Source organism: Magallana gigas, chromosome 8 (genome assembly GCF_963853765.1).
Source record: "Magallana gigas chromosome 8, xbMagGiga1.1, whole genome shotgun sequence".
NCBI classification, from domain to species: Eukaryota; Metazoa; Mollusca; class Bivalvia; order Ostreida; family Ostreidae; genus Magallana; species Magallana gigas.
This window is the reverse complement of record NC_088860.1, coordinates 20,522,068-20,534,711: the sequence shown is the minus strand read 5'-3', so window position 1 is coordinate 20,534,711 and position 12,644 is coordinate 20,522,068.

Below are 12,644 nucleotides of genomic sequence, written 5' to 3'. Positions count from 1 at the left end.
GATTCCCAAAAGCTACTTAGATCAGAGTTGTGGCTTATATTCCTCGGGTGAGCGATGTGGCCCATGGGACTCTAGGTAAAACTTCTTATTAATACCAAAAGAATTAACACAAAGAACAATAGAGCAACCTTCTCTCTTGTTTACCATTTTCTGGAAGTTTATTCACAACGGTGTCCCTTGAGAGAAGTTATTTCCACGAATACAAAACTTATATCACCCGCACCTACTGTACTATATTGATTGTTATACATTTCTGTCCAAAAAAGAAAGGGAAACGACGCGTAATTAACTCAATCGTTCCAAATCTGGAAACTTCGATTATAACGTAAACCTGAGGTGACATCAGTGAGTGAAACCAGTACATGTATTGTGATATTGGTTTAGATGGAAGTACAGTATCTTGAGATTTGGACTATTCAATGTATCTAAGAAAAAAAAACTGCAAACGCAAACATAAAATAGGGGCTTATTTAAAACAAATCATCATTGACATTGTTATTGCTTTGGTAGTACTTTTGCAAAGGAAACGTGTGTTTACTACAAATGAGTTCGAGCCTCGTTTCCAATCATAAGCTACAGTGTACAATCATGTGTTTTTAGCTTTTCAAGCTGACAAAAAATCTTTTGCTTAAAATATTGGAATAATCAGAGCTTATAGTTTGTCTTTCGTATGGAGGACAAAGTTTTAAATCCTTTTTACTGGTACTGACGACACATATACAAATACATGTACATTTTAAGATTCGTCAACACACACAGTACCTTTCCGAGTCGTGACATCTTGTTTCGTACTACTCTTTATATTTAGGGATCCTATATGATCAGAAACCTTCTAATAACAATTTCTGCCTTGTTGGATTTTCTGAATATTCTTTCCTTGGCAGCAGAAACTGGCGGATAATTATAATACCAAAACAGAAATTACCGGTTTATACATGTATCGAGTGTCATTTCCATTCAATGTCTTTCAGGCTCCGGTGGGATAAACACTTTTTCCTATCAATTTACGTTTTCATTTCAATTGCACTCTTATGCATCAACATAAAGCTTTGTTCTTTAATGCATAGTCAACCTTTTGAAAATGTTTTATATTTTCGAAAATACTGATGTTAATTTTCTTTACACTATTCTCTCGTGAATTCCGGTTTTTTAAACAAAAGGGATTGTTCATTATTTACTAATGATGTTGTTGAAATACCTCCAATTTCATTACTATTCTACGTATGTTTGCTTGGTGTAGTTAATGTGAAAAAAATTAATGGCATATAAAACCTAAATGGTGTCATATTTTTGTGTTTACTTCATGTACATGTATAATGTGGGCGTTATATAATCATACTGTTAATGATAAATGTACTGGGTGGGTGTAAATACAAAATACATCGTATTGTAAATTTTGTATTTACACCCACCAGGTAAATTCAGAAATAACAAATGTGTCAAAATACTCGTCCATCATTTTTAACAACTGTTAGGAACATTGTAATTCCGTTAATTGAGTGACATGACATTGGGTTTTTAATGTTTAGAAGAGTTTAGTTTGTTTTAATTGGTATCACAAAATTTGAGAAAATGGCAAAATGCATGACGACAAACAACTATTTTTAAAGAAACAGTTAATATGCAATCATTCATGACGAGTCTGATCAAGAATTTTTGCTAGTCATGTCGGGAAGAAGAAAATGGCATCTAGACAAAGAAATTAACCTACCCAAGCGCCATTTAGGCGTTACTCTCCGTTATTAGAATGAATCGAACAATAACACTGGGAAAATAAAAAAAATAATTTTACGATTGAGAGAGTGTTGCAATTGGCTTAAGGTTTCTTGTTCACGCGACCCAATTGTAGATTACACCAACAACCGTGTCATAAAAGGGTTAAAACATTGACGTCTCTATTTTTGATAAAATCCTTAGGCTCTGAAACATTCATCCATGCTGAAGTTAAAATTTTGACTTGTTAATTTCCAAAGGATTAATATATGAATCCCCTAAAACAAACTAGAGCAAACTTTACTGGTAAATAATCGTTTCGCGTTTTTCTTTGGTTATTTTTTTCATAGCGGCGCCGAACTAGACAACCAGCTGCAATGAGCTAAATTAAAGATACATGTACATGGTGGTAAAATCATCATCATCACCATCATCATCATTCATCTATAACCTTGATATTTTTTTATGCAAAAGATTAAGTAACCAATTCAATGCATTAATAAACATACTGATTCATGAATACTAATATTGGTGGATTTTTAACCCTTAAAATATGAAAATACCAAAACTTTTTTGTAATTTCGTCCATAAGTTCGATGATCTCATGATCTCTGGTTTTTAATCTCTCTCCCCGACAAGTGGTCTTGTTTTATTCAATCTTGATGGGTCTAACCCCGATTTTACTTCATCTGTAAGACAGACAATGACAACTGAAAAAAAATCAGAAAACAATTAATTTATTATAATCAAGTTATTGATGACATTTTCACAATAGGAAAAACAGCCATGCAACGGGTATATACATGGGATTTAAATTGAACAGCTAAAATGTTACTCTTTAGAACATACTTCTATTACCCAAGAGACTTCACCAGAATTCTTCAATATATTTCACGATACATCTAATTTCAGTCATTATCGGAAAATGGCGATTAGAATTGCTGTCAATAAAAGCGACAGTTTTCTACCCTGAATCCGGAAGTGATTTGTCGGAAAAAGCTTCCGTATTTCCGGTTTGCTAGCCTTGAAATCGATATTAAACCACATTCGAGAATCAGAGATATGGAGCTTGTCTCTTTTCTGTCTTCATGGAGTTTTCATAAAAGTCAATTATGTCGCCAAAGTTTGTAAACAAATCAATCACTGCATTGATACTGATGTTTTATAGTTTTATTAAAGGTTAAACTAGCGTTGTTTAGGTGTCTTGATAGCATTATATTCGTAGGCATTAAGTAAAAATTGCAAATATCTGGCTGGAACGTGTTTTCATTGTAATTTGTAGTCAGTGAAATTTGGAACGTGTTTTCATTGTAATTTGTAGTCAGTGAAATTTGGAACATATCGCCCTCTCGATTCTTTTAAAAAGAATGAAAAACAATCCAACAAGCGGGAGAAAAATCAGCCAAAAGATTCTAAATACTGTAGAAGAAGAAATATTCGTTGAGGAATTAATTTCGTTATTTTCGTTGGCAGTATTTATCAACGAAATTAAATCCATGACGAATTTTTAACCCAAGTATTCATAAATACAGAGTTGATACGTAAATAAATACATTTTAGAAATTACAATATGACAAAATTAAATCCCAATGAAATTGTAGTTGGTTTAAAAACAACGAAATTTTAACCCAACGAATATATGTGCCTTTACAGTACTTAGTCTAGTAAATCCAAACATTATCATGTATCATTTGAAATTTGTAACAATACATACAGTGTATGGATACGGATGATAAATCGAACACATTATCAAAATTCTGAGGACTAAACAAGTCCATATAAATTTATTCATTATCACAAAACCAATCCGCATCATGGCATGCCTTTTTTAGAATAATGAAGGATTGTATATTGTATATTCTGACCTAGTAAATTTGTTGCTCTGCTTTTCCATTTCAGTATCCATAATGAATGTATTTGTACATTAGACTTCTCTTTATTCATTTTTTATTTGTGTTGGAGAATTAAAAAAAAATCTTTTTTAATGATACTGTAATGCAAACTATGATCCAAATGATTAAGTTGTACATGTTCTAAAAAGTTCTGAATGAATAAAATGTTTAAGATTTGATAAATAAAGGCTTTCTTTCATTCATATAAAGAGAGTTTTAAATTTATTTTTTAAAAATTGCTTCTGTATTTAAAAAATTATGTTTGAAAAATCAACACAAACGTGAAACTGAATTAGAAAAATATGGAATTATTTATCTCCAGAAAAAGTACATGTAAAATCACCGGAATGCAAGCCTCGCATTCCCTTTGTGAAGCCTTTGGGTTTTAGACGACTATGCAACATGTTTTTCACTATCGTACATTTCAAATTCTAATTCAGGTACATCCATTTCCTTTCCTCGGATTACAGAAACCCACTCTTTCTGATGTATAAAACTAGTTGGATTCTCATTTATTTGGCTTTCCTTAGGCAACTATGTGTTAAATTGGCTGTTAAAAAGGGTCGAAATTGTGCTAATTAAGAAGGACAAAAACGTGAACGGTTATGGATATGCAGTCCGATGAACAGCCATGTAGTTAATCATATCGTAAGACGCATGGCCCCGACCCGGAAAACTAATATTACTACGATTACAAAGCATTTTTTGCAACTATACATATTATGCAAGTAATGTTTGTTAAACAAATACTCTTGATCGCAATAACAATAGTTCCTAGATGAATAGAACCATTTTAACAAGACCTTGGACTATCGGTTGGACGTAGCTATCTATTTCTTGTGTCAAAACAAGTTAAAAATGACGCGGTTTCAAGTGAAATATGCACCGATTGCGTAGTTTTAGCTCAAAAGCTAGACAAATCTTGCTGATTTCAAAGAGCCATGGCTGAGTGGCCAGCTGTGAAATCGACAGGTCTACTTCACATTGCTGTTTGACACAACTACCCAAAGTCCAAGCTCTTGTTAAAATGGTTCTAATTGAATGTATAACATTTTATTGCAATTATTCTATTCCTACAACCTTTCACGCCGATAGTCTACGATGAACACTGGCTCAAGAAGTCGAGTTTATTTTCAAGGGTTTATATTATATATTCAAGCAGAGTGTGTCTTTAATCCGAGAATAATTATATGGAATTGCAAAAAATCTTTTTGTTCAAAAAAATTTTCATGAGTAATTTAGAATTATGTTCCAATCCGATTGGCTTGTTCACACTTTCGTGAAGGAAATTTTACCAATCCTGTTAATGTTTTCACATGTATCATGTTTCATAACATGATCGCCGATTTTAGACCTCCAAAAACCCAAGGTGTTTCGCACACTCATTGGTGAATTGAGAGTGATAAATATTTAAAAGAACGAGATAAAAATGCGAATAGGCCCACGATCAGTAAACGGATGCAAAGCTTTCCAACGATGGGTTCTAAATAATTATCTAATACTCTAAGGACAGAAATATATCTGACTTGATTTTATTAAGTCATTAATACAATGCCTAAAAGTAAATGTATTTTCACAGCATACTGTAATGTAATGACATAATTATACCTGTCACTTCGAACTTGAACTTCATTTGGGAAAAATTCGCAGAGATTGCTATTCTCCTTTCATTAATCTGGCTTTTCCGAAAGAAGAAACATGTAAAACAAAGTGACAAGTTATGGAAAATTCTGTGAATTAGTGATGATCAAGAGCAGTCGTTCTAAATTTTGTCATCCTTCGCAGAAAAACTATTTTTTAGCAATCATTAATTAAAGTTGAGTAGTTAAGCCAACATACTATGGTCAAATCCTTTATTTTTCCATCATGTTCATTAATATACGGGAAATCGATAACCTTTAAACAATCAAAGAGAAATGGGGAACTTTTTTCTTGCAATTTTCCTCTGTTCTCTTGAGTAAATTAAGAAGGCGTTCTCGGGTTTGAATTTTTTCCCCTTTTTTGAGATTTAGTGAGGGGTTTTGTGGAGATCAAGCTTAATAATGGCATTAAGATTATTCCCCCCAAAGAGAGCATAATGACTGGGTCTATTTTCTGTGATAATTGTGGTCGATACAATCTCTCTCTCTCTCTCTCTCTCTCTCTCTCTCTCTCTCTCTCTCTCTCTCTCTCTCTCTCTCATTTGATGTAATATTTCTATCCTAAATATCCCTGAAATCTATTTTATGCTGCATTCAAAATGATTGCATGAAAGATAAATGCCGATTAAAAGCATAAAGATAACTCGCTTTATGAAACATCAATCGTCATAGAAGGTGTGGTAAAAATTCTAAACGTATTTTGAAATCTCTAGAAAATGATGAAATAATAAAATGCATTTTTTCCCCCGAAACAAGCATCATAAACGTCAACAAAGAATATCAACTTTCGTCTTCAAACGTTTTAAAGTCCTTAAAATGTAAAAAAAAATAACATTTTTATGTTTTAAATTTAAATATCAGACGTTCTGAATGATATACATTTCTTTGATCGAGTTTAGTTATATTATCTAATAAACAACACCTGACAGGAAATGGGTAGGGTGGGGGTTTCTTAAAAAAAATATTGTGAAAACCATTTTAATCATTTTAGAACCCATCAATAAATCAACATTCATCACAACTTTTTAAAGTTGAATTTAAATAATAGTTTGCACCAGGTGCCTTTCATTTAATGAATCCCACCGCGTCTTTGATTTTGACGGGGTTTTTTTTATTTAAACCAGAAATCATTACCTTCGGGATAATTTATTGATCTTTGTCACACTGAGTCTGTTCAATATCTCCTGCGGAATTCGTTTTCCTCATACCCAGTAATTACACGTCATCTTCGTCGACTGACTGTCATCCCGAGGGGTCCCGAGGCCGATCTAGAAGCTACTCGGTCTTGAACCTCATTCGAAGAAATATGCACGTCATGTGACGTCAAGAACATTTCAGACCATGCTATACACTATAAAGAAGAAAAGATATTCTTAGTCTTTCAGAACATTGGTATTTCGTCGTAAGAAATATATAAAGATATAATGCTCAGCCTTGATAAGTTTTAAGTAGAGGGCGATACACCTACATAAAACTTGTACCCAGTTCCATTGTAATAGAATATTAAAAATATGTCCATTTCAGCCAAACCAAAAGGTTAAGTACAGACCTATCTGAATAATTTGATTTCAAAATGGGGTTTTTTTCACCCTCGAAGTTCTCATTCTCTCAATCTCTTCAATTAAATTATGCAAAATCTTGATTTTTGATTTTCAGTGTTATCATCATTCTTGTGTTGGTTACACATTAACAATACCGTATTAAAATATTGTGAGCAATAAAGATAAAATAAGTAAAACTTGAAAATGTTCATCTCAAATCGTAGCCATTCCTCCTAAACTGTCGATTCTAAAAAGCCAACTTTTTTCTACATACGTCCTAATGAAAATTGAATCACTGCTTAAAATGAGGGATTTTTTTTAATGTACGCTATAGGGCTTAATGGTTGTGGCCATTTCAGCACTATATTAATCTCCTTAAAGAGAAGAACACTGTTTGAAAATAAAGCAAAATATTCAGATTTCAAAGCTATAATATATGGATTTTTTCTTTATCAAATGATTTTTAATATGCATATTTAAAAAAAAAAAAAAAAAATCTGACTTTCAATTTGCTGACCACCCAGCTTCCTAAAGTTAATTATTTGAAAAATTAAAAATACATCAAACTGCAGCGATTTTTACTCTTAGGATATGAGTATGAACAAATTTCTCGTCTGGATCCATCACTCGCAGACGTGGTATAATGTCTAATCCTAGCGGGATCAATAGCAGAAGTCAGGAACCTATTCCAATTACTAATTCAGAAAGGTTAAGAAGTATGCCATAAATTCTTATCAAGCCCCGGTTTACAAAGCATTGTTACAAGCGATGAAATAATCATTATTATCGCAGACTATATCTAAAAGATAACACATTTTCCGAAAAGGCTTCAAATGTTCGAGTTTTTATATTTTCACTAACGCTTCTCTCGTGAGAACGTAATAGAAGACCTTTACTCATAATGTGGAATTTGTGCTAGTGTGCGAAAGATTATGGCAATTATGAATCCAAGAAGTTTAATGTACTATACCCACTAAGAAAAAAATAATAAGATAAAAAATGTCCCGATTACGTCTACAGACCTACTTTACTTGATCCATAAGGAACTGTTTTGCCTAATTATAACATGCATAGTTCATCGTTCCCATTGTTTAAATTTTTCGTGGAGATTTTGGTACATGTACTCATTACAACGAGAGGGTCATATTTTGGTTATAAAATACATTGATATAAATGGCTACGATCAATTTCAGATTTGGGAGATGTACTGAATATTGAAATGGTAAATGTGTCATTTTGGTGTTATTGGGGTTCATGGTTAGTGGTACCATTTCCATGACCTGTACAATTGAAAGATCCTTGACGTCCTGTTTTATGGCATTCTTAAATTATTGTACTGCTGTGAGATTTATATTACGCACATACAGGCCTAATGAGTTTTGAATTTCTTTTGTGTGCATCGAATATTACTAACAGATGGAACCAACTCAAAAGTTACTCTTGTGGTAAGCATGTATTTACCCATTCATCCAGATACGACATTGAGCCAAAACAGTGAAGGCTGCCCTTAGAGTCAGAAATATTAGTTAACCAATTCCATAAACCAATAAAAGTCAACATATCAGTATACCAATGAAAAGCAGAATGGTTCTATGCATTTGAAACAAGATTGTCTTTTATCAAAATCTCCAAAATATATTACATTTAGGGGGATGTGGTCGGCGTATTGGGAGAAGATTAAGGCAGCTTCAGATCTATAACTATAGAGAACTTACGTGCAGTAGAGCTGCGCTGCATCACAAACAAAATTGCACACAAACACTTGCGATAGTTTTGGACTGAGATACATTATCTTCAAGCACACATTGTGAAAATACTTTAAAACATTATAAAAAACTAATTATTATCATCAAGAATTCAATAAACGATATTAAATTAAATTGCTTTGCCTCTTTGTAAAACTTACTCCTTTCGGGAGGGATTAGGAACGGTCAACCTTACAATTTTTAACCAGGTTTTCCAACGGAAAAATCCGGTTATTAAGGTTAGACGACACGTTCTTCAATTTTATATAACTTTTTCCAGGAATTTGTTGATGGTTTACTACTATTTTGACAAACTTTCTTGCAAAAAATTAGGGTACCTTACCAGACATTTCTGCAAAATACTAGAGTATGCAATTTCCTATATAATCTTCTTGAAAATACACTTGAATTGCTGATATAAAAAATATAAAATAAATACATATACAGCACAGCAAAATTCACTATATTGGAACTCTATCTCGGCCGGGGCGGGGCTTTGAACTCACGACCTCTAGAACCGATACGCTTCTGGCAGTGAGCGGCCACGTTTCTAACCACTCGGCTATCTAGACACATAACCACATACAATTAAATTTGAATCATTTTTAAAATAATCATAAATTAATATTTTTTATTGGAACTCTTTATTACGATGAGATACAAAAATGATTCTTGAGGAACGTGTCGTCTGACCTTAAAATGGTGAAAATGGCGGGAGGCTGCCAAAAGGGTACCCTCATTGTACGGATAACTCCTCCTACAGTTCTCAAGATAGGAAGTTGTTCTTTTGCATATCAATTGTACATATATCAGAGGTGTGCATATTGCTAGGATTTTGATTACTGATTATTTATGAAAAAAATACTAGCTTTTGAACTTGGTCATTTTTTGGCAAAATGTTGCATATAGGGTACTCCATTTCACTCGATACGGGTTGACATGGATTATGGATACAGTTCACATAAAAGAAAACCCGGTTTGCTGTCACATTGACAGCTTTTCACTTGTTTGGTAACGTGCATTGTTTGGTTTCAAAAAAACAAACCACAGTTCATGCGTGTATTATATTAATAAACGATGTTTTTAGCTTTTGAAACCCCAGTGTCCGACAACATTCTTTAAACAAATCAGCAAAAAGACAATCGTTTACATTTTTTTTTTAACATAAAATCAGTACGACTGAGATAAATTGGACATTGTGGGCTCGTGTTTTTATATCATCATATCCATTAATGTTTATCCTTTGTTTTTGCATTGTGACTTCATTGGATTATAAAGCAATACTAGAAAAGTATTCAGTGCGTCAACGTTCAACGTTGGCGTGAATATACGGTTAATTCCAAAAAGCAGACCAGTGCGTATGAGTCGGATTTAGATAAAGTGTCTCTTTACCTTAACGTTCAAGTCAAATAAGTGCCTACCCTAAGGCAATCTGAAGGAGAAAACATCCGATCCTATGTTAATCATTTATAGAAACAATTACACTGAGCGTTAATATACACAGAAAAACGATTTGGCCATTGTTTATCGAGTTATATCCATGGAGAATTTACTGTAGGAGCAGAGCTGTACCATAATTGGGGACAGAAAAAATGAGTAATTGACTGTATAGTTTCAGCCAATATCACCAATTCATTACTCTAACCATTTTTTTTTATCCCACGAAGTTGATTTTTTATTTGCCTGTTTTCTATTATGTCTTAATAACAATGCCTCATTTTTGTGGATGATAACTTCGTCAGAGGAGATCATAATGTATAAACGTGCATGAAATTTGAAGCACAATTCTTTCATTGTGTTATTTGTGTAATATAATGAGACAGGTTCAATTTCATGAAACTTAACCTCAATTAATTTAGATTTGCCTTCTGATAAAATGATTCTGGCTCGTCACTGACAAACTTTACCCCCAAACTTATTCTTAAATTGTATGTGTTGATATTATCAAAATTGATGATTTTAAATCATTTTATTACGTAAATAAAATTTAAAAACGTGTTATCTGAAATAATAAAAGATTAAGAAGAAATAATAGAACTTAATTAAACAAATGTTATGTAAACGATGATTTAAAAACATTGTATTGCACCACGATTATAACCCTCGTATCAATTCAATGTAGAAAAGAAAACAAGTTTTAGTTAAAAAAAACTCCTCAATAGATTGAGATGAAATCAATTAATTTAACGTTAAATTAAAAAAAAAAAAAGGTTATCAAATCTTTTCACATTGCAGTTTCATATAACCGAGCAATAAGCCTAATGGATTTGATGTGTATTGTGCATTCAATGATCTGCAATCGTTTCCCCACGATGTGCCAACCAATTTACAGCCATTAAGATTACGAAGTAGTAAAACTAAAATCTGATGTCCTTGTCAGATGTCCCTGCAATGAAAGTGTATTTCATGATAAAAAAATAATAATAATGATAGTCTCTGTAGGAAACAATCCATAATTTTGTCATTTTCTAGAGAATCACTTATTGTCATAACGACAAAAAGCAGGAAAATTGTGCTGCAAAACATTCAAGACAGGAATTTATGCAATTTCTATTAACAATGTTTTCATCTTGTGAAGTGCTAGACACACTTGGAATTTCGTTACTTTATGAAAAGTATTATGATATGAAATGAGTTTAAATCTATTAAGCATCTTGTAGGTGCTTGGTCGATGTCATTGACGTAATTTCATCAATCTTTATATAATCTTTAACTTTAAAAAAAAAAAAATTGAGCTAAGATTTTTCTCTAAAATAATAGATTGGGAAATTGTGATTAAAAGCAAATGATTCCATGAGTTTTAGTCGTACATCTTCCACTTTTTATTAAGAATGTCTTCGTAGGGAAGAAATTCTGTAAATCATTTTGTGCTTCAGATCCGAAACAAAACAATCACAGGGACCACTTGCTTTTTAAGTGTAAATGACAATCGTAAATGCTCATAAACTTCTTAACAATCCTCGAGAAATATCCATAAAAAAATGGAACAACGGTTACTTTACATATACGTCTGTTTTGGGTTTTTTGTTCGCCGCTCGTTATTGAATATTTGGAGCATTTATACATGTATATAGTCATATACCAATCACGTCTCTGTAACACAGAGAGTCTAAATCATGACAAATCTTATGAAACATCGATTTAAACTCTTTAGAAGAAGGACCTAATAATCTTTTCTAGGAACCTATTACTCCATCACATAGGAGAAAGCCAAATTGGGCTTGTCGTCCGCGGGGTTCGTACTGTCATGTTGTAACTTTTGAATTTACTGGATGGGTCTAAATACAAATTTACAACAACCCGGTAAATTCATAATTTACAACATGACAGTACCAGCAGCAGATCGGGCGCTTAAGTCTACTGTACACACAGAGAGAGAGAGAGAGAGAGAGAGAGAGAGAGAGAGAGAGAGAGAGAGAGAGAGAGAGAGAGAGAGAGAGAGAGAGAGACTGTTTTATGCATGTACGATTCTATGTTTACATGTACAATATATGTTTATGCATAGAAAAAAGATTGAAAAAAAATTAAACATGCTTCCAGTATGCGTTTAATTTTGTCTGGTGACCACAGGTGCTGGACGTTGAAATATCTCTTTTTATAATAAGATCATTCGTGATACATGTAATATCAGTTACAGTTTGAATTATACATGTAGTACATGGAATAATCTTTTATATCAAATTATAAAAAAAATGACGTCAGGTGCCAATCTTATCCGCAAGGTAGTTGCTACATGCACGGTTAAACAGAAAATTAACATTGCACCGTGATAGAGAATGCGCTAGCAGAAAACTTGCTTTAATTTTTGCAAAACAATCTTGCAGAAAACGTTGTTTGCTACTGTAAAATAGTTTGACCTCAGGGTTATGACTTTGTTTTCTAAAAACTTTTTAAAATTAATCGGAATAACTGCATGCATGGGCATATAAATGCAACTGGTTGTTTTCAGTTATTCTGAAAGGAAAATTGGTACATTTGTATATGCCAAGTGCGCGAAAGCCGCAAATGTTGAAGTTTCAGGGTAGGCGCTTGTACTTCAAAAATTAAATTATGTTAATCATTGGTTTGTATTTGAAGTCAATTGCCGCCATCTTGCGACGATATGATGTGGAC